The sequence below is a fragment of the Odocoileus virginianus genome, chromosome 13, assembly GCF_023699985.2.
Source record: "Odocoileus virginianus isolate 20LAN1187 ecotype Illinois chromosome 13, Ovbor_1.2, whole genome shotgun sequence".
In the NCBI taxonomy this organism is placed as follows: domain Eukaryota; kingdom Metazoa; phylum Chordata; class Mammalia; order Artiodactyla; family Cervidae; genus Odocoileus; species Odocoileus virginianus.
This window is the reverse complement of record NC_069686.1, coordinates 9,135,150-9,160,627: the sequence shown is the minus strand read 5'-3', so window position 1 is coordinate 9,160,627 and position 25,478 is coordinate 9,135,150. Positions and strand designations below refer to the sequence as shown.

Genomic DNA, 25,478 nt, shown 5'->3' with positions numbered 1-25,478 from the left:
AACATAATAAAATGCAGGATCTTTGTATCAAAAAAAGAGGAGGAAGAGGATTTTGTATTTTACCTTCCTTCCCATCATTTTGGTTCAAAGCACAAAAAAACAGACATCAAAAAACCTTCTTTCAAGAGAAATCTTCAGAACTTATCTTTGGAAAATTGTAGACCATACAATTTTACCTTCCCAACTCAATCTTATAGCTAATACTTTAAGTTTACATATCAATAACAATTTAACAATATTTGCAAAGAAAATAAGTGTACATATTTTTAAACACTGCCTTTAACACATAATACTGGACAAGGTTTTTCTCCTAAATAAAAGTCTCATTGTAATTATAAACAGGATGGAATTAATTTATAAAATGCCTGAGATATGGCAGAAGTTTTCACATGCATTATCTAATTTTATCTATTTGGCAACCCTAATAATTAGGTAATGTTATTATCTATGATTTGCAGATAAACACAGCATCTATAACCACAGCTGTAAATAACATATGTGGTTAAGTCCACTTTAAATGAGTGTAATAATATATTTTTGATCTGTATAATACATACTCCTGTATAATACACGCTACTTAATCTGTCTCAAAAATTATCTCTACAAGGTACTTATCAAAAGTAATAAGTAACTGTTAAGGAAGCCATGGTGATATATGTGGTTATTTTCATGTTTGACTTAATTTAAGGATAAATTAAATATTTATTTTTATAACACATCATGCAAAAAATGCAGATATATACATATAAATAAATATGTCTATCTGCATCTATAACAGAGACAGAGAAACAAAGATAATACCCATAAAGCTCTGAATATAACACATGGTTCATAGTAAGAACTCTATAATGATCTTACTTTTTATTAATATTTTTATTTAAACTTAATATAACACATCTTTATTGAGGAACTATTAGTTGTGAAGCACTGTTCATAGAAATGAGTAGATATTCACATGTATAGTATTAAACACTAACCTCTTTAACATACACTGCTCTTAATATACTTATTACAGAGGTAATTTCAAGCAAATTAGTCAAGTAATTCATTTCTTGATAATAGCACAGGGAGTTAAGACTGCCAAAATCAACATTGTGTTTCAGAGGCTTTCAGGTTCTCTATAACAAAGGCTGAGTAAGTCATGACTCATAATCGGGAAACTTCTATTTGAGGGCCTTATTATCTTTCTTCTTATCTAGGGTGTGGGAAAGACTGGTAGCAGTGGGCAGTAGGCAGGGGAGGAGTTCCGTTCTGCCTCAGTGCCATGTGAGAAGCCCAAAGTGAAAGTTTGCCTGGAGTAGTATTTTCTTAATCAATAGTGCCTCCAACGTGTATATACAGGGGTCTGAAAATATATTTGGGACAATGGAACTGTGTTAGAATTTATGATCTAGGCCAGTGCCTGTGGTTGAGTTGGTCACACTTCACCACCCACTCAGGAGCAAACTAAACTCTATCTTGATCTTGCCACTCTGAATTGCTTGCTGCTTCAGTCTGTATGTTTTTTCTATTTATTGTGGGTGGAGGGGTGTATGTTTTTAAGGCTCAATTCTGAAGCTGCATATACTGGTATTTAAAGAGAAGGGTTTTTTAATTGCCTGGAAGAAGTTTAAATTGTAGCTGTCATTTATTAGCTGTGTTATATTGTTAAGTGAAAGTCACTCAGTCATGTGTGACTCTTCGAGATCCTATGGACTATAGCCCTTCAGGCATCTCTGTCCATGCGATTCTCCAGGCAAGAAAACTGGAATGGGGTGCCATTCCCTTCTCCAGGGGATCTTCCCAACCTAGGGATCAAATCTGGGTTTCCCTCACTGCAGCCGATTGTTTACTGTCTGAGCCACCTGAGAAGCCATGAGCAATGCCTTAATATTTCTACACTATGATTTTCTATTTTTAAAAAGAGCAACATTATCTACCTGTGAATTTGTTGTGAAAAAATAGATTGAAATGAAAAAGAGCCATCACAACTGGCACGTAGTAGGCTTTCAAAAAGAAAAAAATAAAGAATTAAAAAAAAAAACTTAGAAAGTTGGTGTTATGCTAAATGCCCCTAATTTTTAGGAAAATCACGTAACAATTTATATTGCAAAGACATTTTTGAGAGTGCAAGTGTCATTAATAATTAGCCCAGGACAGCAGGCCAAATAAAGACTGTCCTAAGCAAGTCTGAAGATATACTCATTCAAGTTATAATCATGTTACTTTGTCGATGGGGCTCAAGGAAGGAGTCATAATTCCTTATGTATTGATATTGATATCAATTTTGCAATATTTAAATTTTTTATTATTGTGGCATGAAAGGCCAAGTTTCCTCTCAGCCACTTCACAGTTATTTATCACTGAAGCAAGCACATAAAACATAATCTGTGGTCAGTGGTAGAGTAGAGAAGGGAAACTGTATGACTCAGTTTTCTTCCTCCCCTGTTCTACCTACTTTTTCCAATGTGCAGAAGGAAATCAATGACTATTTCTCTCCCCAGCAACCCACAAGAATAGCACCCACCCTACACAACACAGAGGTGTCCCTGGGGTAAATGGGTTAAAATAGGGAGGAGACTTTTCATAAGTTTTGTTTTGGAGTTCTATAATTTAAATTTGCTGTGATTTGGGAAGAATATCCTTTTTTCTATTGCTCTTTAACCAAAAATATACTTTGATGATATACACTTGATGGCATTCAAGACACTGACTAAACCTGGAGGTTGTGGAATGTGGTTATACACCCTGCTATAAATTCCTAGATGATAAGGAACAAATAATAGTCCTGCTATTCACCTAAGGAGAGATACTTTTTAAACTGAGGATAAAAAGGGAAGATGAGACAATTTTAATTGCTCTGACATTTAAATGCTTTATAAAATTCCAATTTTCAAATGTGAAAGACATGTAATATATAATATATGCATTAAAAGTCTGACTTTGCCTATTTTTTTATTTTGAAGACTAATTCTGAACTGTCTTAATGTTTTCTGTTAAATCTGGACTTTTCTAAGAAATCAAAGGCAGGCACTTTGAACCCTGATCCAACAAATTGTCTAGGCTCTACCATGTGTATATTGGGAAAGAGATCCAGGAATTAACCCCCAACCTTCAATGACAAAGGGCTGAATGCTGCTTCACTGATAACAGGCAAGTTTCTTGCTCAAAAAGGAGCATCTGGGCAGATTCTTTGTTTATTTATTCATAAGAATTTATTATGTTCTTACTAAGTGCCATTTTCAAGGCCAGATGTTGGGGATTCAAGTATTGTCACTGTCAGCTCAGGCTTAAAGTCCAGTGAGACAGAAGCACTGCTATACATAATTATTATAAAGTGAAACAAGTATTAATGATAGAGGGCTTCCCTAAATGGCTCAGCAGTAAAGAACCCACCTGCAATGCAGGATCCCTGGGTCGGGAAGATCCCCTGGAAGAGGAAATGGCAACACATTCCAGTATTCTTGCCTGAAAAATCCAACGGACAGAGGAGCCTGGCAGGCTACAGTCCATGGGGTCGCAAAGAGTCAGACACAACTCTTTGCAATAATGATACAGAAAACTCAAGGCACTATGGGAACCTATAGTGATCTAGAGGTCAGAGAAGACTCTCCAGTATACAGTTTAAGCTGAGTAGGGTGAGTAGGAATGGCAATGGAAATGATGTCCAAGGTAAGAGGAACAATCTGTGAAGGACAGGAAGACAGAGCCTGGAGTCTGTGGAGGCATGGTCTGAAAATAGACTGCTAATGCTAAATAAAGATAATTAGTCAATATTATGGAGGCTTTGTAAATCATATTAGGAATTCAGACTTTTTCTAGTAGGTAGCTAGGAAGCCATTGAGAGGTTTTATGCAGAAGGTTTGCATGATCTGGTATGCATTTTATAGAGAGAATTCTGGCTACAGGAGACCAGTTAAGGAATGATATAATAGTCAAGATTAAAATTAATAGTAATTTCTACAAAGATATTGTTGGTGGACATGGAGAAATTTAGGAATGAGTATTAATTGTTGTTTAGTCACTAAGTCATGTCTGACTCTGCAACCCCATGGACTGTAGCCCGCCAAGTTCCTCTGTCAATGGGATTTTCCAGGCAGGAAAACTGGAGTGGGTTACCATTTCCTTCTCTGAGTATTAATAGGACATGGTGATTAACTGGATATTGAGAGTAAAGTAAAAGATGCCTAGGTTTTTGGCTTAGGAAACTGGGTGGATGGTGATGCCCTAAGTAGTATGGGGATTATTTAAGTAGAAAAAGGGGATTTGCAGTGTTCCATTTTGGACAAGCTGAGTTTGAAATACCCTTGATATACTCAAGTAGAGATGTCAAACAAAAAGTTGACTGCATGAATCAGGAGATCAGGAGAGAGCATGGTGAACCATATTTAGAGATATTTGGTTAATTAGCATATAAATGGTCCTTGAAGCCCAGAGATGAGGCACACTAAAGAAATTTGCTAGAATGACAGAAGATAGGGGTCAAGGATAGAGTCCTAAGAAACATCATCTTGTGAAGGTTGCCAGAGGGATTTCTCTGGCAAGAAAATGAGGTTTCAACAGACTTCAGGAAATGGGCAGCATGTGACCACAATCTAACTCACGATGATAAGATAAAGTGTCTGATATGATGCTTTGAGTTAGAGTGTCAGTTGATATCTAAATATAGTTTTCAAGCCAGATTCCAACTCAAAAAAAAAAACATCTCTTGAGCTTCTCTGGATGTGAAGAGTGCTCTCAGCCTGACTATCTCACTAATGTTATTACAGTTTTTCCTTTTCCTTCCCTTCTTTGGTAATGCTCTATCCAGGACATGCTTCCCTGGTAACATGCCAGGCATGAGCAACTTGAAGACCGCCCTCACTTTATTCTTAGATAATATTCTCACTCATATTATAGAAAAAGGAAGTTTTATGATGGGGTAGTTGGAAAATAAAGTATCTTCTTACTCCAGCCATAAGCTATAATTAGAAAGGCCAGAAATACCCTAAGTAGTAATTGAACACTCATTTTTCTAACAAACCCCATAAAACTTAATTAAGGCATGCAAAGATCCTGATAAAGATTTATAAAGGTACACCAACAATGAAATAGATGCTCTTGTTTTCTTCTCTGTGTTTCCAGTCTGTATCACATCCACTTACACATGCTGTCTTTTCGTTTTAGGAGAGAAATGTTAGAATCATGACATAGTAAATCTAAAAGTCTCTCAGAGAGAGCCTCTAATCCAAGCCCTCTCTCCACCACCCTTTGCCCAATTTAGAGATGAGTAAAGTGAAGCGCAGGATGAGGGCACTAAGAACTTACACTTGCATTTTGCTATTTATTTAAATAAGTGTTTACATTCAAGAGACAATTGATTATACTGGTGAAGATCCCAGGCTCTTGGAATTGACTGGGTTTGAATCCAGTTCTGCACAAGTCTTGGGGAAATTTACTTAGCCTCTCACTTCCTTAGCTTCTTAATTATAGTATCTACTATATATCTATAGTATATCATGGGTGTTGGTAGACAATTCTCCATAGGTTTCTCATGTTTCTGCCTGTTGTTTCAGGCAGAAATGCTGACTACTTTTGTTCTGAATACTTTTTCCAAGTTTGTCTATGTGGATAACAGCCTTGAAAGACAGAGATAGCCTCTGCCTCCAGAGCAATGAACAGGTTTGCTTACTGTCCAGCAAATAAAGCTAATGTCTACCTGTGGAGCAATAGTGAGTTATACTTACTCTTCAGGATAAAGATTTGGGTTTCCTAATCTCAAGATTCCTCTCCTTTAACACAACTATGGCATGTGCTGGCATTACCTGGCCTTCAAAGAACTCCAAAGAAGGACCTTGGTCTCTGACCAAGGAGTCTCATCTTTCACAAACAACGATGCAATTGTGGCAGGCACATTCATTAACTTCTAAGTAGGGTAAAACCTCAGACTCTTCTTAATAACAGTAAGAAGTTGTAAAGAAATTGTATAAGTGAATAAAGCAAAGAGCTTAATAGAGTATCTGGCACATAAAGACTAAAAACTGAGTAAATGTTGGTTGTTAATGTTATTTTATAAATATATTTGCCAAATGTATGTGTTGTTTTTTTTCCTCTCTTTTTTAGCCAAGCCATGTGGCACACAGGATCTGTTTTCCAGCCAGGGATCAAACTCCTGCTTCCTGCACTGGGAGCATGCAGTCTTAACCACTGGGCCACCAGGGAAGTCCCAAATGCATGTGGTTTATTAGTGGCAAAAGGTCAGGACTAGAATCTAGAGCTATGAAAACTCAGTCTAATGTTCTTTTCGCCTCTCCGTTCTACCAATATTAAATATTTTTTGCATATTTAACTTACAAATAATGTTAAAAAATAATATAATCTAAGAGAAATAACTGGAATTTTATACCAACTTGTTTGGTGAATACACTAAAAGTATTGTGAGAAAGGCAATAAAGCTGGTGGTTCCAGATCCCTATATACAACATTAAAGTGTTATTTGAGAAGAGTGGCCTAAATCATGGCAAGCTCTAACACACAGAAAAAAATAATTTGCTCAGAAATACATTATGAGCAAAACATTATAAAGTTTGAAAACTACCCAATAATGATCAACATTGTAGTATGTCTACTTTTATTCCTGGAAATCCACTACTTTTTTTTTTAAAAAAGCTCAAAGTAAATTTCTATAATGTATATGTCACAGAATCTTGGGAACAATGGTTCTCTAGTGCTGATTGTCGGATTTTGAAACATTTCCCTAAGACATTTTCTATAAGCATAGTTTAAGATTTGGTACCTGTGCTACCACAGGAATAAAAGCAACTAATATTAATCAAATACCTGCTTTTAAGCTGACTCACACTTACTGTTTTGCATGTTATCATTTACTTAATCTTTACAATAATCCTGTGTGGTACAAATTATTAGCAACTCAGTTTATTGATGAGAAAATGATGCATTGAGAAGTTATCCAAGTTTACACACACTAAATTAACAGATTCAAGATCTAATAGACTCAAGTGAACCAAAGTCTGATGACCAGGAAACCTTGCTTCATTAAATTCTAGTTCTATTGCCATAAATCTATAGCTGGATTTACTAAGGATATGAATGTGGTAAGATGAAACACTAAAATAAAGAAACTAGACTTTTTACTCCAACAATGAAACAGTTCAATAGTGTTCATGATAGACCAATAATTGCAAATCACAAATCAATCCTACTCCTTTAAAAAGCTATTCATGGACAGCCTGGTCCTAACTATGCTCTTGGATGCAATGTGAAGCTTTTGAATAAATACAATTCTCTAATTCAATATTAAAATAAATACAATTTTATAAATCAACCAGTCTTCTTCCAGAGATCCTTGAAGATTATAATTTTACCATAAATCAAATACTACATAAGAAAATCATCTTTTACAAAGTTCTTTATTTCCCTCTCTCCCCGCTTCACTGCTCACACATCTGAACATCATTTCCAGTTGTGAAAAGGTTAAGATCAGTGTGTAGTTCGACTAATGTTTGAATTACAATGCTTCCAAAAAAATTCAAATTTTCTCCAGCATTGTCAATTCATTTTTAGTTACTTCTCTTTCTGATTCACTCAATTCATGAGCTCTTTAAAACACTTTTTCCCCCTATGTGGTGTCTTCTTCATTATTTCCTGAGTTCTGTTCTTTATCCTTAAGTCAGTCAAACATAGCAGTTCCATTAAAAAAATAAATAATAATAATATTTCACCTGTTCTGTTTTCTGCAGAGCACTTTATACTTCTGAAAAGCAGCATGATCTTCTATATTCTGATCAGCACTTGCTATAACAGCTCCCCCTGAAGCAAAAGGAACTAGTATAAACAACATGCTGAATGCTCAAAGTGGGGACTAATTCTAGCCAGATGCCCAGCTGGAATATTTGGCTACCTCCTTTATGTAACTTTAGTTAACATTTATGTAATTTTAGGGATTTCAAAACCTCTGTATGTCTCCAGATCTTCTGAACATTGATTTGCCATGATCCTTGTTCAGCACAGTTTAGAGAGGCAGGGCCTTGTCTTTGGTTGGTAAAACCCCATAATTATGGTATCAACTTGGGTTCTGAGGACAGGGTGTTTTGCTATGTAGCAAGGAAGAGCATATCAGAGATGAACTGTCTAGAGCATCCAAGCACAGGACGGCATCATGCTAGGGAGGTCCAGAGCGCTGCAGGGTATGGGAACTTGGGAGATGTATTTGTTTTCCTACGTGTCTATCACTGGGACAAGCACCGCTGCTGCTGCTGCTAAGTGGCTTCAGTCGTGTCCGACTCTTCACAACCCCATGGACTGCAGCCTACGAGGCTCCTCTGTCCATGGGATTTTCCAGGCAAGAGAACTGGAGTGGGGTGCCATTGCCTTCTCCAGGGACAAGCACTGAGGGGATAATAAAGACAATAAGATGTAGACTCTGCCTTAAAACACTTTTTATCTAAAAGGGAGATTAAGTCCACACAAGTGAAGTAGAACATTGTATACAATTACTATATTATGTCGTATAGACAAGACTGTTAGTGCTCAAAGGTGGGACACATTAAATACTTTAAGGTTATTAACTGCGTTCTCTAGAGATGGCAAGGATGAATTAAAGAGAAGAAAGAGAGTGAAGAGCAACGAGAGTGGTCACGGCAGGAAACAGCAGTGTACCGGCAGCACACTCCACTGACAGAGGCGTGTGCGGAAGCAGTTCTGAAAAGATCAGGCAAACATATTTTCAGCACAAAGTGGTTCTGAGCTGGGGACATCTTAGAAGGGAGACTTGGAGTCCATGACCAGTCATGACTCATACAGACTCTAATTCAGTTCCTGCATTTGGAAAAGCAAATTAAATGGAATTTGCTTATTTCCCTTCTAATTTATAATGTGTTTGACTCCATTCAATTATAGTGGGTATTATCTAAAAGTATATATTAAGTGCCAATGTTAGCACAGCACTGAGGACTGAATTAATAGAAACCCATCAACACTGTTCTTGCCCTGTGGATCATCATAGTATTAAATTGGAACCAAAGGAAACACTGATAATGGGAATAACATCAGCACATTTGTTATAACTGAAAAGGAGTGGCTGAAACATTTGTGTTTTCAGTGACTTTTTCTTTGTCTTTTGCCCTTCTCAAAGTTTTTATCTCTTCTCAAACTTCCTGAGCGAATCTTGGCAGAAAGTTTAGCAAGCTATATCTAAGAGGTGGTAACAGACTGGCATTTAGGGATGTGGGAAATCTTGAGTTTGGCCTACTGGAATCCTGAAGAGATAACTACTTTACGGAGGAAAGGCCAACTCTATTCTTGGAAACATTTCACAGATAAATGCCAATGTCATTTATGTTACAAAAGAACCAGATTGTTCAATATGGAATAACTCAATTGGTTAGAGGGAATATTTCAAAAGAATAAAAACTAAAGGATTCAAGGAATTTTTATCTTTTTCTCTGAGAATTTACTGCCAACACTGCCATGTAGATGAATCTACTCTTAATTTTAAAAAAATTAGCCTCAGCACAAACTGAAAAAGTTTAAGAACCAAAGCTGCTCCTCTCAACTTTGACTTTTTGTTTTGCTGTTTAATGTAGAATTTTGGATTACCGCTGGATTCAGTGTAATGAAGACTCATCTGCTGTAGTGACATCTACAAGAACAAACGACTTGGAAATAACTTACTGGCTTATAGGGAGTCATCTACAACTATAACTTTGGAGGTAAATAAGGCATGATGTTATTGCTTGTTTTATTTGTTATCCGGGTTTTTTTTTTTTTTAATGAAAACTTATGTTGAATAAGAACTCCTTTACTGTGAAAGCTTTGGTATTAATATAATTGACTGGGACTTGGAATTTTATGAAAACACCCTTTTACCTACTCTTGCTTTGAATATGTGTATTCATTTAATGCTTAGTTGAGAATTTAGGATCTTGTTCACTATTGTTCTTTAGGGTGCTTTGAAGAAAATTTCATTGTATGAATCCATGAAAGGTATTAACATCTAATATCTTGGCTGTTTTATGAATACTTACATTTTATGAATATGCAAGGTTGTTTGAAATTTATCTTTTCCATTTTATTATCTTAAGTAGAGATTTCTCTATTGAAAAGTATAAAGCTACACAGATTGGAGAAACACATCAAGGGAGAAGGATGTCCCAATGATTTAGTAGGTATTTTCTCCAGACATTAAAGAGATGATGTATTAGACAGTTCCTGGAACATGCCTAGAGCTTGACAATTATTATTTTTGGTTGATGACATGGTTGCCCTTCACAGTCAGAGGTGAACACAGGATGTGAAAAGTAAACAAAGTCTGAAAGAGCAGCTTGTGCTGTAGCATTTAATATTCTTTCTCTGTCAGCACTGACCCAGCTTGTTTTTCTAAGGGCCTGCAGTGTGGTGAAGCATCAGGAGGGAATAATGGACTGTCTGAGCATGGGAAAACAGAAAAGAAAGATGATATCTGAAGTGGAAGTGAGGCTCAGAATTGGAAGCCAAAGTGTACATTGTCAGTTAACTACTTGGGGAAAGTGACATAATCTGTGAGACCAAAAAAAAAAAAGACATAGGGAAAGAAGAAGTGGAACCTAGATAAAAGGACAAACTGTATACACTATTGGCTTCTCCAATATCAGTTCTGTGCTCCTAGCTCATGGCTGGGAACAGGGTCCTGAGGGCATCCAACCACTACTTACTCACCCTGAATAACTGGGTCACACGGAGTGGACATATCCTGATACCTTGTATCCCTAAACTTGTTGGTCTCTGGTATGGTGGAGGGGCCTTCTGTGGTAAGGTTAGCTATCCTAGATTACTACAGATTGCTAATTAACATTGTAAACTACATCAAAATCTAATAAAGAATTCCTTTGGGCAGAGCTTCCAGAAACCATATTCTAATGTCAGCCTCAAAAGTAATGGCTATATGTGAAATACTAGATAAGAGTCTATGTGTGTCTCAGTTGCCTCTTTTAGTAAATACATCAATCTCTACTGATGTCCTGCTGTTAATACTAAATGAGATCAAGCATACATGACACTTTGAGAAGAATAAGGCATATACTCTATATTTGAGCTGGATAACTTATTTTATGATAAACGCAGAAAGAGCCTCAGACAAGGCACCTATGTGAAGCATATTCCACGAGAAAAGTAAATCTTGAGGCTTGGTGCCTACATTTATTCGTGGGAGATGCAGGAGAGGGAGGAGGAGTGCAGGAAATGGGAACAGGACTAAATGAAATAAAATAGTAGCAAAAAAGATCAAGGATTCTTCTTATGTGAGCCTCTTAAACATTACCTTGGATTGTACTTCCGTTTTCTATGTTAAAATAAAATGGATCTTTAAGGGGACATTTCTTCCTTAACGACGTAGATATTCATATCAATGTCTCTTCTCCCTTATTTGCTTACAAACTCCTTGAGAATAGATGCCATGTCTATATTTTCTACCTGTGTAATACACAGCATAGAGCTTTGTATACACAGACAAAAAAATCTAGTGAGTGAATACTGTCGATTTTCCAGCTGTTATATGGAGATGAAGCTCTGTTCACACGTTATCAATGACAGCTGTGGCAGCAGATAATAAGAGAATGGACAAGCAGCACAGGGGGTTATGGCTTCCATTGCCAAAGAACTGCTTTGAAAGACAAAAAATTAGTAGCTGCCTAAAAATTCATTATTTACATCTGGCCAACCAAGCTTCTGTGAATTAAAAAAATAAAAAAATCACTGGCAAAGTATATACACTTCAACAAGGGCGCCTAAGTTTCATCATCTGCAGGACACAGATGCCAGTTTTTAAATATTTTTTTAAATACAGCCTGTGATGTAATTATGGATGTAAAATTATATCTCCTAGCTCAAAGAGAACTGTTGAAAGAACAGCAGCTGCTTTGTTTGTTGAGAATGTCAGTATCATTATTTTTATGGGATGCTTCAGAGAAACACTAATTTGTGAAAGAAAAGCATCCCAGAAGGCAAATTTGACAGTTTAAATTCTCACGCTTACCGTGTTTGGAGGATCATAATTAATTGAAAGATAATGAAAAGCTGAATACAGCTTTGTTCAACTTCTTCATGGAGCCAATGAAGTGATTCAGAATTAAATTTTCAAAATCTGAAAGAAGAAAGCATGCTATGCTTTAGACAGAAAAACATGAGGTGGCTGAGAGATTATGAAATGCTGATGGGCATCCCAACAGCATTCTAATACAGTTTCAGCTGGATTGAGACTATAAGAATAAGCAAAATCCCTTCCCACACTGATAAACACATACTTGTATATGGCATTCCATTTTTGAGGCAGACTTAAATGGTATGCTAGTTTATTATTGTCTGGAAAGTGAAGCCAATGAAAAACTGCCAATTTGGCCCTCATAAGGAAATCAAAACCTAATCTTGTCTCAAAGTCAATCATTTTTGCTAGGTTTAATAACTAAACCAATTTGTGGGCAAACCTTAAGAAATGGAATCTTAAGAAATGGAAAACTCTGGAGGAGTTTCAAGAACAAAGTGTAGCTCCAATTAAAATCTAAGAAGAACCATGAACTTCAGAACCTAGATTCCATAGTGCATACATGTTAAGTTGCTTTAGTCATGTTCGACTCTTTGTGCCCTGTGGACTGAACCCTGCCAGGCCCCCCTGTTTTGGGATTCTCCAGGCAAGAACACTGCAGTGGGTTGCCATTTCCTCCTCCAGCGGATCTTCCTTATGCAGGAATCCAACCTGCGTCTTTTACGTCTGCCTGCTTTAGCAGGTGGGTTCTTTACTACTAGCACCATCTGGAAGCCCCCTATACACACCTAGTACCTGGCAAAAAGAAGGTGATGGAAAACCATGAATGAGTAAGTTCAGTGAATGAGTAAGTAAATGAAAAGAGATACTTCCCCAACCTCTATGGAGATCAATTCTTTTTTATGAAAACAATTTTATATAGTCAATCTAGGTGTAGAATGTAATTTATATTAACTTTCTATCTATTTTCTAATATAGTCTGGGAATTAATTCATCCAGTATAGATAACATTTTAAAAAGAAATGCCATTTTGAGTTTTAAATAATCAATTTTAAATGGGGTTTTATAAATATTAATCATTGTAATAACTGTCACTTTATTACTCTGCCATGCCTTGTACATGTATCATCTCTTTTGTACTTACAAAGAACCAACAAGGTTAGTTTTAGCAACCCATTTTCTAAAGGGAACAAAGGCTCAGAATGCTAAATCACATGCTCAAAACTACACAGCTAGTAAAAGGCAGAACCAGGAGTCACAAACAGTCCGATTCTAGGGCTCACCATCTTAATCTCTAAATTGTCTTATGAAGAGCTAATGAACATTTTAAACTTTGAGACACAAACCCCTTTCACAATATAGATCCCTTCCTGAGACTAAATATGCATCTGTACATTGACAGGTAACTTCTAGAACATGGAGACATACATGGGGCAAACCCCATCCCCATATATAAATGCTGGACTTAGGTCAGAAAATTTATGAAATACTATGGAAAATTAGGAAGAAATATGAAAATTGCAACAGAAACTTCCATCACATACATAAACAAATATTAAAAGAAAAAGGGGGTACTGAATTTTTTTAAGTAATCCTATATTCTATAATAAGAAATATGGTGTCCACTGCAACAAAACTTCAAATACAGTATCTATCATTAAATGTTAGCAAAATTATATTGCAAAAGTTTTTCTTCTCTTTGATCTTCTCCCCTCCCCTTCCCACCTCACTGTGTTCATCTCCCCCCACCCCACATCTCCTTCCCTCAATACCGTGAATACATATTTAGTGACTGGCGCATTATGTCCTGTTTTGGGTGTTTGTGATATACTAGGAAAAACAAAACAAAACACAGAACACCAGGATGAAACAAAAATCACTATCTCCCAGGAGCCTATATTCTGTGGGAGGACACATGATAAACATGATCTAATAGAAAGTAATAAATGCTATATTGAAAAAATACAGCAAGTTTGCAGGTATGGGAATGATAGAGGCAAGTGGTTATTTTAAAGGGGATGGTCAGGATAGCCCTCACTGAGAAAAGCATATTGAAGCAAAGCTTTAAAGGAGGCGAAGGAGTTAACCAAGTGACTTTCAGAGGAAAGACTGTTCTGGACAGAGGGTCAGTCAGTGAATAGGCACAAAGTGGGAATGTGTTTGATAAGCTTGAAGCAAGGAAGGAGACTGTGTGGCTGAATGGAATGACTGAGGGGTTAGAACCAAGAGATGAGGTCAGAGAGCTAATGGAAGCCAAAAGACACAGAAAGGATACAAAAACAAGACCCGAATATATGTTGCCTACAAGAGAGCCACCCAGACCTTGGGACACACACAGACTGAAAGTGAGGGGATGGAAAAAGATATTCCTTGCAAATGGAAATCAAAAGAAAGCTAGAGTAGCAATACTCGTATCAGATAAAAATAGACCTTAGAATAAAGACTATTACAAGAGACAAGGAAGAGACACTACATAATGATCAAGGGATCAACCCATGAAGAAGATATAACAATTTAAAATATCTATGTAACCAACACAGCAGCACCTCAATACATAGAACAAGTGCTGATAGCCATGAAAGCAGAAATCAACAGCAACACAATAATAGTGAGGGACTTTAATACCCTACTTATACCAATGGACACATCATCTAGAGAAAAAATTAAGAAACATAAGCTTTAACATGACACAATGAACCAGATAGACTTAATTGACATTTATAGGACATTCCATCTGAAAACAGCAGAATACACTTTTCAAGTGCACAAGAACATTCTCCAGGACGGATCACATCTTGAGTCACAAATCAAGCCTTGGCAAATTTAAGAAATCTGAAATTGAATCAAGCATCTTTTCCAACCACAACACTATGAGATTAGAAATCAATTACAGAAAAAAAAACTGTAAAAAATTACAAACAAACAATACACTACTAAATAACCAAGAGATCACTGAAGAAATCAAAGAGGGAAAAAAAAATACACAGAAATAAATGACAATGAAAACACAGTGACCCAAAGCCTATGGGAGGCAACAAAAGCAGTTCTAAGAGGGAAATTGACAGCAATACAATCCTAACTCAAGAAACAAGGAGGGGATATACGCATACATATATCTGATTCGTGTTATTGTATAGTAGAAACTAACACAGCATTGTAAAGCAACTATACCCCGTTAAAAAACAGACAGTTATCTCTTAGAGGAATTAATATGAGAAAAACTTTATACTACCTTGCCTTAGTCCATTTCCCATACTCTTCACTTCTTGATGTAGATACAGGTTTATGGTTGGTCTCATAATTCTTTTTTGTCTGAGGAACTTCCTGAATTTTGTATATATTTTGAAGGTAGAGTCACTGAGACTTCTAGACATATTAGATGTACCCTGTGAGAGAAAGCAAAGTCAATATGACCCCAATGCTGATAAATCACAATAATAATAGCATCAAATGATTTTTTGCATACATTTAGGAAGAGATACTAGGGTGAAAAAAAATTCAACTCTAAAGAATACAACTTGATACACCTAGTGTATTATTTTATAATCTGATATGTGCCATGGACTTTTCTGCCCCTCAAAGTTCCAAAGAAAGTGAAGTTGCTCAGTTGTGTCCGACTCTTAGCAACCCCATGGACTGTAGCCAACCAGGCTCCTCCATCCATGGAATTTTCTAGGCAAGAGTACTGGAGTGGGTTGCCATTGCCTTCTCCAGGGGATCTTCCTGGCCCAGGGGTTGAACCCCGGTCTCCCGCATTGCAGGCAGACACTTTACCCTCTGAGCCACCAGGGAAGTCTTCCAGTTTCAAAGACCTGTAGAAATCCCAAGGAGGGACCACAGACACTACACTCTTTCCTCCTTGTCCACCTGGATGCAAAACTCAATCTTTCCTTCACAAAACAAAACTTCTCTTCACCAGTTTCAACAAGAAATCTGCTCCTCCCATGTTTACCGGGTCTCCTCACCTTTCGTTTACTTTCTCACGCAGTCTTTGTTCCCTCTCTATGAAACTGCTTTCTGTGAATTTTGAATTCTTATTTTGTGTAGAATATAAGGATCTCCTGCCCTCAGCGCTCGATACATAAAACCCCTTAGGGAGGTTATCAGAATAAAGGAGGTATCAGAACCTGCCTTTCTTAGGAAGTTAGGTTTATAAATACACAGTACTCTCCTAAGGAAAATTCCCCCAGAATTTGCATGCAGGAGGTTTAGCAGCAGTGCTCTTGAAAACAGAAGTGCTCTTTGCCAGGGAAGTGAATTGTGCAGAGGTAGGATTTGAAATGGTTGAAACAGCAGCCTCAGCCACTGCCACAGAGATCCCTCAAGGCTAAGATGATCCTACAATGGAATTAGAATGTCCCACATTAAGGAATGTGGCCCCACAACAATCAATCATCGTATATGGCTGCCCCCAGGAACTGGGGAACAGAGACTTGAGCAAGGCAGTTTCCTTCAGCTGAGGGCAATTCCCAGAGCTGGAGGCACCTGTAAATAACCAGCAGCCAACAGCATAGGGGATCATGAAGCCTTAACCAGGAAAGGGCATCTAGGTGTCCAAACGCATCCACTACAATCCTTCCCATGTCATTTAGTTCTACTTGCTTCATGTCGTATATTCCCTCAACAAGGGAACAACTTCTCCAGGAATACCATTCACCTCCTTTCCAGGGAAAACTTTTAGAAGTTTAGTGGGACAGGCTACAGTGTCAGCCTTCTTCTCCCTTTCTCCCTCTTCCCCTGCCCTCAGCCCTACAACTATATTCAAGACCATACCTGATATTTATAGTCTCCCTCATCTCTTAACCTCATATACTAGAATCCACCCACCCTTGACTGCCACTGGGCAGTCAGCTGGTCTCCAGCACTTACCTGGTGGGATGACCCAGTCCAGACCCCCCAGTCCCCATTTCTGAGGGGGATCTGGGCTCATAGTTGCTGTGCCCTTTTCAGGATACGGCTTCTGCACAAGCACATTTACCATTAAAATTGGTTAGAGAAATACCAAGAGCCCACTTCCCTTCACCTCCTTTCCTAAGCAGATCACTTGGGTGCCAAATATACTTTTCCCTGATCCTACTATGTAATTTAGGGCTTCCCTGGTGGATCAGATGGTAAAGAATCTGCCTGCAATGCAGGAGGTATGGGTTTGATCCCTGGGTTGGGAAGATCCCCTGGAGAAGGAAATAGCCACACGCTCCAGTATTCTTGCCTGGGAAATCCCATGGACAGAGGCACATGGCAGGCTACAGTCCATGGTGTTGCAAGAGTTGGACACGACTGAGCAACTAAATGACGACATTATGTAATATGTGACAGCAGTCCTGCCTTCTAATTATTGTTGCTGTTCAGGTGCCCAGTTGTGTCTGACTCTTTGTCAAAGTCAGGTACCCCTGCCAGAACTGTCGATCCCTATTTTGCTTACTGGCACAAAGAACCAAAAGTAACCATGTGACAGTCATAGCTGAAGTTTAATGGGACTCCTGTGGAGGAATTCCCAGGAATTCCCCTGGGAATTAAGTCCATTAAAACCTTACAGCACTGTGGGGATGGGAAGAACAATTTTCCCAAATGGGTCACTGGAAGTGATAATTAAGCACAGACCCTTCTTGTAACCCATAGTTCCCAGACCCATGTATTTCCCTTGGGGAACACAGTATCACATAACAGTTGGTGATATAGGGTGTGCTGTTTATTCTGGAGGATGAAGGTATATACCACATTCTGGCACAGTATAATTTCCAACTTCCCACCTTTGGTGTATATCTTCAAAAAGCCATTCTATCACTCTATCAGGCTGGCCGAATCAGAGTGGTAAAATGCGATAGACCAGTGGATCTCATGGTTAGGTGCCTGCTGTCACACCTCATTTGCTTTAAAGTGCACTGCTTGGTCCAAAGCAATTTATGCAGGATCACATATTGGTATATCAAACATTTTGTTTGCTCTTGGATAACAGTGCAGCCAATGGGCCTAATGAGCAGGAAAGGCAATCACATAGAGAACATCAAACTAAACTTTCTCTCAAAATTTCACGGACACAGTGTAACCAACGTTGTCTAGTTGGTCCCCTTGAGGCATGGGGCCATACTAGAGGGAAGGATTAGTCTTGCTGCTGGCTGGTTAAATGATTGGTCTGCCCTGGTGAGTGGTGGTACATGTTGCTGGGCTCATGCTATGTAGCCTGTCTCTGTAGCTTCTCCTGTGTAAACCCTCTGTGCAACTCTGCAGTGACTTTCAACAAAGACTGGCTAAGTTCTACTGCATGGTTATTTAGTATCCCTTCTGCAGTGGTTTTTCTCTGTCAGCATTAAAAATATTAATTAATTAATTAATTTGCTGTTCCAGGTCTCTTAGTTGCAGCTCGTGGGATATTTAATTGGTTGCATTCAAACTCTTAGTTGTGACAGGTGGGATCTAGTTCCCTGACCAGGGATTGAACCTGGGCCCCTTGCATTGGGAGCATGGAGTCTTAGCCACTGGATCCCATGGAAGTCCCTCTGGTGGACACTTTGATGTGAAACAGACATTCACACTTCATGTCTATGTTTATATGTCAATTCACATGCCTCTTTTTCAAACCTCTTTTTCTCACTCTTCATCCTTCCAAGCCCCTGAACAACTAGGCAAACCATGCTAATGAGCCCAAGAGTAATCTTACAATCTACTTCTCTTTTGACACAAAGCAGATAATCACCCACACACACAATCCTCTGCTACTGTCTCTCACTGCTGTCTTTCAAGGTCACCCTGAGCGAAGCTTTTGGGCAAGAGTCCAAATTATGTATCAGTTGTCTACTGTGATGTAACAAACCACCCCAAAACCAAGTACTTTAAAACAACAGCAGCTTATTATTTCTTAAAACAAGATGACAAACATGGCCAAGGATGGAGACAAATTAAGTGGAATGAAGATGAGTCATAAAATGAAGATGTCTAGAATGCGATCATGATACTGTCAACAAACAAGGCAGGACATGAAACAGAGACTGAACTAGACAATACAGTTTTAAGTATAGGAGATAAACTAGAAACAACCTTTAAACTTCTCACTAAACAAAACCAGAATTCCTTACCTTTGCTTCAGGCTTCTTCTCACTTTCGACTCTCATTTCTTGTTAAATACCCTCTTTTGCTGCTATTTGAAGTAATTGTGAGGAACCGCCCTTCCATTCCCTGCCTTTATGCTGTTCCTTCAACAATGGAGCCTCCCTGTAGTTTCTCTGGTAAGCTTCCTCATGGAGGCTCGATTTGTTTATGTACATCCTCACTGCAGAAAAAGAACTTGAGTTGAATCAGAAAAGGTAATAAATTATTTCACAAAGGGCTAGGGCATGAGGGGGTAGGAGGGAAGCACCAGCCTGGTGGTCCAGTGGTTAAGCATCAGCCTTGCGATGCAGGGGTTTCATCCCTGCTTGGGGAAGATCCTACACGCCACCGGAAGGGCTTAAACCAGCGCCCCACAACTACGCCTGCGCTGTGGAGCCCGTGAGCCGCAGCTCCCGAGCACACGTGCAGCGCTACTGAAGGCCCCATGCCCTAAAGCGCCTGCCCTGCAACAGAGAAGCCGGTGCAACGAGAAGCAACTAGAGGGTGGCCCCTGCTCCCCACAACTAGAGAAAGTCCGCGCACAGCAATAAAGATCCGGTGCAGCCAATAAATACATAAACTTTCTTCCCCAGCACCCACTGAAATCCTTAGCGGCAGGGCCCACTGTTTAATGGCCTTCATGCGGCTGTACAAAGTACCTCCGGGTGTTTAAAGTTTGATGACTGAATGACTCAGCACCTTCACACTTAGGCCATACAGCCTTGTGAGATACTTTGTAGTCATTTATCATTTCTGTAAGTTAAAATCTTTGAAGTCAGAAACCTGTTCATAATTTTGCTTTTCCTAGCATGTAGTCAAGTGTCTTGACACTGAGTTTTAGCAGCAAAATATTTCATTGGTTATGAGGATTATCACTAATCAAGGACATGTGAAAAGGGAAGGTGATTTGTGAGTGACAAGTACAGCCTCAGTGGATTCCACAAATCCACCTGTGAAGGTGGAATGGCCCTTCAGAGATATCTTGAAACGAAGTAAGCAGGACAAGCCTTTGTATTCTGCAGGACCCAGACACTGAACGTGTGCTGCAGCCCAGGAAGAGGGCAGCATTGTGGGTGAGGCAGCTTTCTTGAGCCAGGGGCAACGCCTAAAGGATGCAGCTGTGAACGGTCAGCATCCAAAATTCCAATCAGTAGGTAAGTTGGTCCTAGAAGCAAACGTTGGTGGTGCACAGTAGCATCCAATACAGCATCCTGAGGTATAGATAAAAAGACAAGACTGAATTCACTTTTGGCTCCCAAGATTCAAACTCTTCTGTGAACCCAAATAACTCCTTTTTTTTTTTCCTTTGAGGATTTGAGTTGGCACCTGAGCTACTTATTTTTGACTCTGCCCTGTCACTTGGATACTAGGAAGTTTTCTCACACTCACTTACACAGTGCTAGTCACTCACGCCAACACCGCCACTGCCCAGGCCTAACCAGGAAGTCTTCCTGCACCAGCAGACATTTCTGTGGCATGTGGCTTTCTGGGCGTCATACAGTTGTCCCTGCAGCCTGAAGATCACAGCTTTAGAGAATATGGGTCTGAAAAAAGAAAAAAAATTCCCACTAGCACCCTCTGTCATCCTTTCCACTATCAGAATCAAGGCTGACTTTCAGGTTAATGATTCCTACATACAAGGAAGGAACATCAGTTTCTGCTCTTTTCAGCCCTCACGTGCATAATCTCTGCCTCCTATAAGAAGGAGGAGCCAGAATATCTACTGGGCAATTTTGGTTGTAGGGATTAGTTTTCTCCTTGGTTCCTCATTTTCTGCTGTTAGTTTCTGGATGGCTCAAGGAAAGTCTCCTATAGCAAGTGTTGTTTGCTTGGAAATACCCATCTTTCCTGTAAGCAAATTTTTAAAAGGAGGGAGAAAGATAATTTCACCTGCCAGCTCTAGGTATTGAAAATGCACCAGGTAAATGAGTAACTCCTAGGTGAAAAGTGGATGGTCCCAGCTTTCTGAGCTCAGACTTCATACATTAAGTTAAATGACAGTCTCTCATCAGGTTTTCTGAGTTTCAGACCAGAACTGGAAGTTGGAGACCACTCCTTGGGACCTTACTTGTAGGGAAGTTGATTTTACTGGGAAGGCTGTTATACCAGCACCATCAGCTATAACTCCCCATGTCTCCACTGAGGCCTCCAGTTCAAGTCTGCCATTTGGTTGGGTTTCATAAAAACAGCATCTGTCACCTTTCTGCTAGAGTCAATCTTTGCTAACAGGGAGAATTTAGATCTTCCTTTCTAACGCATCTCCAATAACACCTTACTGTATGTTGCTCTTGTAATAACATGCTTTGACTGAATCTGAGTTTTCAAACTGTTCAATAGCACTTTGTCATACAGCTCATTGCAAAAGACTCTCGAGTATTAACACATTTCCAGAGAATTCTCTGTCTTGTTGGTGCATGGTAGGGGAGCAGATGTTCGAGTCTCTGCAACTTTCAATGTTTTCAAGTTCACTTGTCAACACTGTCAAGTATTTGGTCACAGAGGTGAAGCTCTGGCGGGACTGAGATCACGTGTATCTCCTAATGCCAAGCTTGTAAGTTTTCTTTTAATCTCCTCACATCTCTGCCTCTGATACCTGCTACTACCACCACACAGGATGCTCTTTTCAAACTCACAATCCCACTGTCTGTTCCCTAAAATTGGACTGCCTGAGAATGTAAGCTAATTGTATGGTTAAGAGGTTAGCAGCTTCTGATGGTCGTTCCAAAGCTTGCTGATAACAGACTCAACAGTAGATGTCCTGTACCTGACGGACTCTGGGTAAACAAATGCAGCTTGGTAGGGGCCTTTGGTCAGGCAAAATCACAGTGGCCATGCACACACTTCCCCTTCCAGGTAGAATGTTATGTTTTGGAGTCTGTTGAGGTAAACTCCTAAAAAAAAAAAAAAAAATCCTCATTTGAAACTTGGTTTGGTTTTGGCTTCTATAATAGTATGATACTTTGCATTTTGCTTAAAATATTCAGTCTTGAGCAGTGTGTCCCTGTACAAGAACGGAAAATTTGACCTCAGAGTAGATCTCTACTTTGGGTTCCCTATGAGACTGCTTAAGGTTCTTAGAAGGGCTGTTGTTCAATTGGGAATAGAGGGTCTGTGAGGCACATCCTAAAAATCCATACAAGGCTTTTGAAAGATTCTCTGAGAAATCACCTGAAATCTTTCTGTGTCTGAAGAAAGGATTTTATAGTTATACATCTTGCTTCATATTTACCATAAAAGATCATGTTTCCAGACAGCACTCTGAATTTGCTCTTTGCCCTGAGGCTTTTTTTTTTTTTAAACTTTTGAGAGTCTTCCTTTGGGAGAGACTAGAGATGAGAATTGACTTTATTTTATTTTTTTTGTTTTACTTTTAAACCTAGCAAAGCAAGGACAATTTTTATTTGTCCTACATACTGCTTGAAAATGTAATAATTTCTATTTTAATTCATATCTCTTTATTTTTATGATAGCAGCTAGAAGACCTTAGCTGTCACTTTGAGCGTTTAGCCTAGAAGTATCCATATCCAGATCAATCAGTTCGCTAGGTGCAGTTCTGTCTTCTGCAGTGCAGAAGCTTCCCACCACTGCATATCCAAGGCCTTCTACCTTCCAGCCCCCAGTAATGCTTCACTCGCTCTCCTTAAGACCTTCACTGACACCACTTCAGTGCTCACTGGTCCTGGTAGCACCCTACTTCTAGGTAACAAAATCTAACCTTTGCTACATAGCACATCTCCCTAAAACCTACTTATATAAAACAACCCTCATTTTATTTTGCTCATGCTTTTGTCTGACAGGAGTTTGGGGAAGGGCTCGGCTGGGTAGATCCTGCTTAGGGTCTCTCATGCAGTTGTCAAATGTTGCCAGGGCTGCAACATATCTTCAGTTCTCCGAAGGCTCAGTTGGGCTGAATGCCCAAAAAGGCTCACTCTCATGGCTGGCTGTTGATGCTAACTGTCCACTGAGAGCTCAGCTCACCAGTCCCCCAGTACACACACACATGTGGCCCCTACATCTGTTAGTTTCCTCACATCTCCCAAGCTTTGGGTGGTTGGAATTTTAACACAGCAACTCAGGACCTCAAGTGTGAGTGTTTGCTTAGGTTGAATCAGCTTCAGTAAATGCACTTTTTACATATCACGCAAGGTTATAAACAGGACAGTAAAAACAGGCCAAACAGAAGACTTAAAAGCCTCCGTTATTGTTCCTTAACACCCCCATCTAACAAGTTACCATATTTACAAGTAGAAATATCTTCTGAGAAATGTCAGGCACACTGTTTGGATCCTTTGAAACAAAACAATTTCTGTGATACATGTATAGTTATGCCAAGAAGTCCATCTGCCAGGCAGAATTTCATCCTTTAAATACCTTGTTATGGCAGCACAAAAGAACACAATGAGCTTTGTTTAGAGTGTCAGTCTTCCATCTCTGGGCTAAAGGGATTAGGTCTAAATTGCCCATCATTACATAAGACGACATGAAAATGTTTGTTCCTTTTGTCCTTAAAAGTACTTCATGGTGTTTTATGAAAAGCTAAAAAAAAAAAAAAGTTAATTGAAATAAGAAATCTATTCAAAAGGGCATAAGCAGTAGATTTGCCAGCATGCTATTATTTGTTTAACACACAAAAGTCATGGGAATTTTCAAATATAATCATTTGTTGGGTATAACAGGGGGTTGAGGAAAGACCATATAGCATGATGATTAAAGCAAGCATTTTGGAGTCAGTCAGATCTGGCTTTAGCCTCTGTGGTTAATAAGTGTGACTAGGAAATTTACTTAAACTCTCTGTGGCCCATTTTCCTCATTTGTAACATAGAAATAAAAGTATTTGCCTTCTGAGGTTGTTTTAAGGGTTAATGGAAATAACACATGCAATTTACTGACCAGGGCTTGGCCCAAAGTACACGTATAGTTAACAAGTCAGATGAGAGGGAGTATACATACTTTTAACAGGTAGTGTGTGTGTGTCTGTATGTATGAAAAAGAGAGAGAGAGGGTGGGGGAGAGAGAGAGACTGAGGGAGAGAAATTGGGGGAGAGGGACAGGGAATATTTGGGGAAGGATATATCATTAGCATAGTTAGAAATGTAGTATGAATGTGATGGCACTTCCCTGGGGGCTCACTGGTAAAGAATCCACCTGCCAATGCAGGATATGCAGGTTCAATCCATGGGTTAGAAAGATTCCCTGGAGAGGAAAATGCCAACCACTCGGTATTCTTGCCGGCAGAATCCCATGGGCAAAGGGGCTTGGTGGGATACAGTTCATGCAGATGCAAGAGTTGAACACGGCTTAGTGACTAAATGACAAACACCAACAATGAATGTGATAGTTACTTGTCAATGCGAATTTACTTGTGAAGGGAGTACTTTGAATCTTGAAGATATTGGAATGAAGAAGGAATGGAATGTCAGGAAGTGTCTGGAGATTTCTGTGACTTTGAGAGAGTCACTTGTCTCCTGTACACAGGACAAAGCAGGAAGCTGAAAACACTTCTCACCTCCTGCTCCCTCTTCTGCTCTCGTGTCAATTCTAATTTTGTACCCAGCCCTCCCCCTGGCACTTCTATGTACCCGGGGTCAGAGGTTGTACTTTGAACAAGACTCAGCTATCTGCTGGGTGAAATAGCTGAAAAGCCACCAGGCCATTACAGTGAAAGTGAAGTCCCTCAGTCGTGTCCGACTCTTTGCGACTCCATGGACGGTGGCCTACCAGGCTCCTCAGGCTATGGTCCACGGAGCTTTTCAGGCAAGAGTCCTGGAGTGGGTTGCCATTTCCTTCTGCAAATAATTTAGAAGTATATCCATATTATTATGAGAGGAAAGCCTAATTTGATATAAAAAGTTAATTTTCCTAAGGAAGAAGAGTTGGGGAAGGAGTGAAAGAAAGATTTTGCGGCGGGCAAGGTCTTTCCTTGCTCTTCAGATGAACTGGTGAGGCCGTTCCTGTCTGAATCTGTAGAATTAGGCTATTTGGAAGAAATGCATTCTGCAATATGATGGAATAATCTTGCCATTATTAATTTAATAAGTTCCAATGCTTAAGGCTTATTTCTATAAACGTTTTGTTCAAAAAATAATATTCAGCTTAGCTTTGTTGCAGTTTAGTCACTAAGTCATATCCAACACTTTTGTGACCCCACGGACTGTAGCCCACCAGACTCCTCTGTCCAGGGGATTTTCCAGGCAAGAGTACTAGAGTGGGTGGCCATCTCCTTCTCCAGGGGATCTTCCCAACCCAGGGATCAAGCCCATGTCTTCTGCTTTGGCAGGCGGATTCTTACCACTAAGCCACCAGGGAAGCCCTCAGCTTAGCCACATACGTAAAAATTAAGTGGCCAATTTCTAGGTTTAAAAAAAATTAAACTTTTAATTTTACCTTAATACAAGTC

General features: G+C 39.2%; 1 long non-coding RNA gene across 2 annotated transcripts; it reads right to left on the bottom strand.

Annotated features, from left to right (window-relative positions):
* Positions 1–7,372: 7,372 nt before the first annotated feature.
* Positions 7,373–19,428, bottom strand: LOC110126894 (uncharacterized). Of its 2 annotated transcripts, none has more exons than XR_011490894.1 (4): positions 19,069–19,428; positions 15,228–15,381; positions 11,990–12,097; positions 7,373–7,788 (listed from the first exon to the last, which is right to left on the bottom strand). It is a non-coding gene; the product is annotated as an uncharacterized lncRNA (long non-coding RNA). The 2 variants fall into 2 exon arrangements; XR_011490893.1 differs by lacking the exon at positions 19,069–19,428 and adding an exon at positions 15,462–15,561.
* Between the last annotated feature and the right edge of the window lie 6,050 nt (positions 19,429–25,478).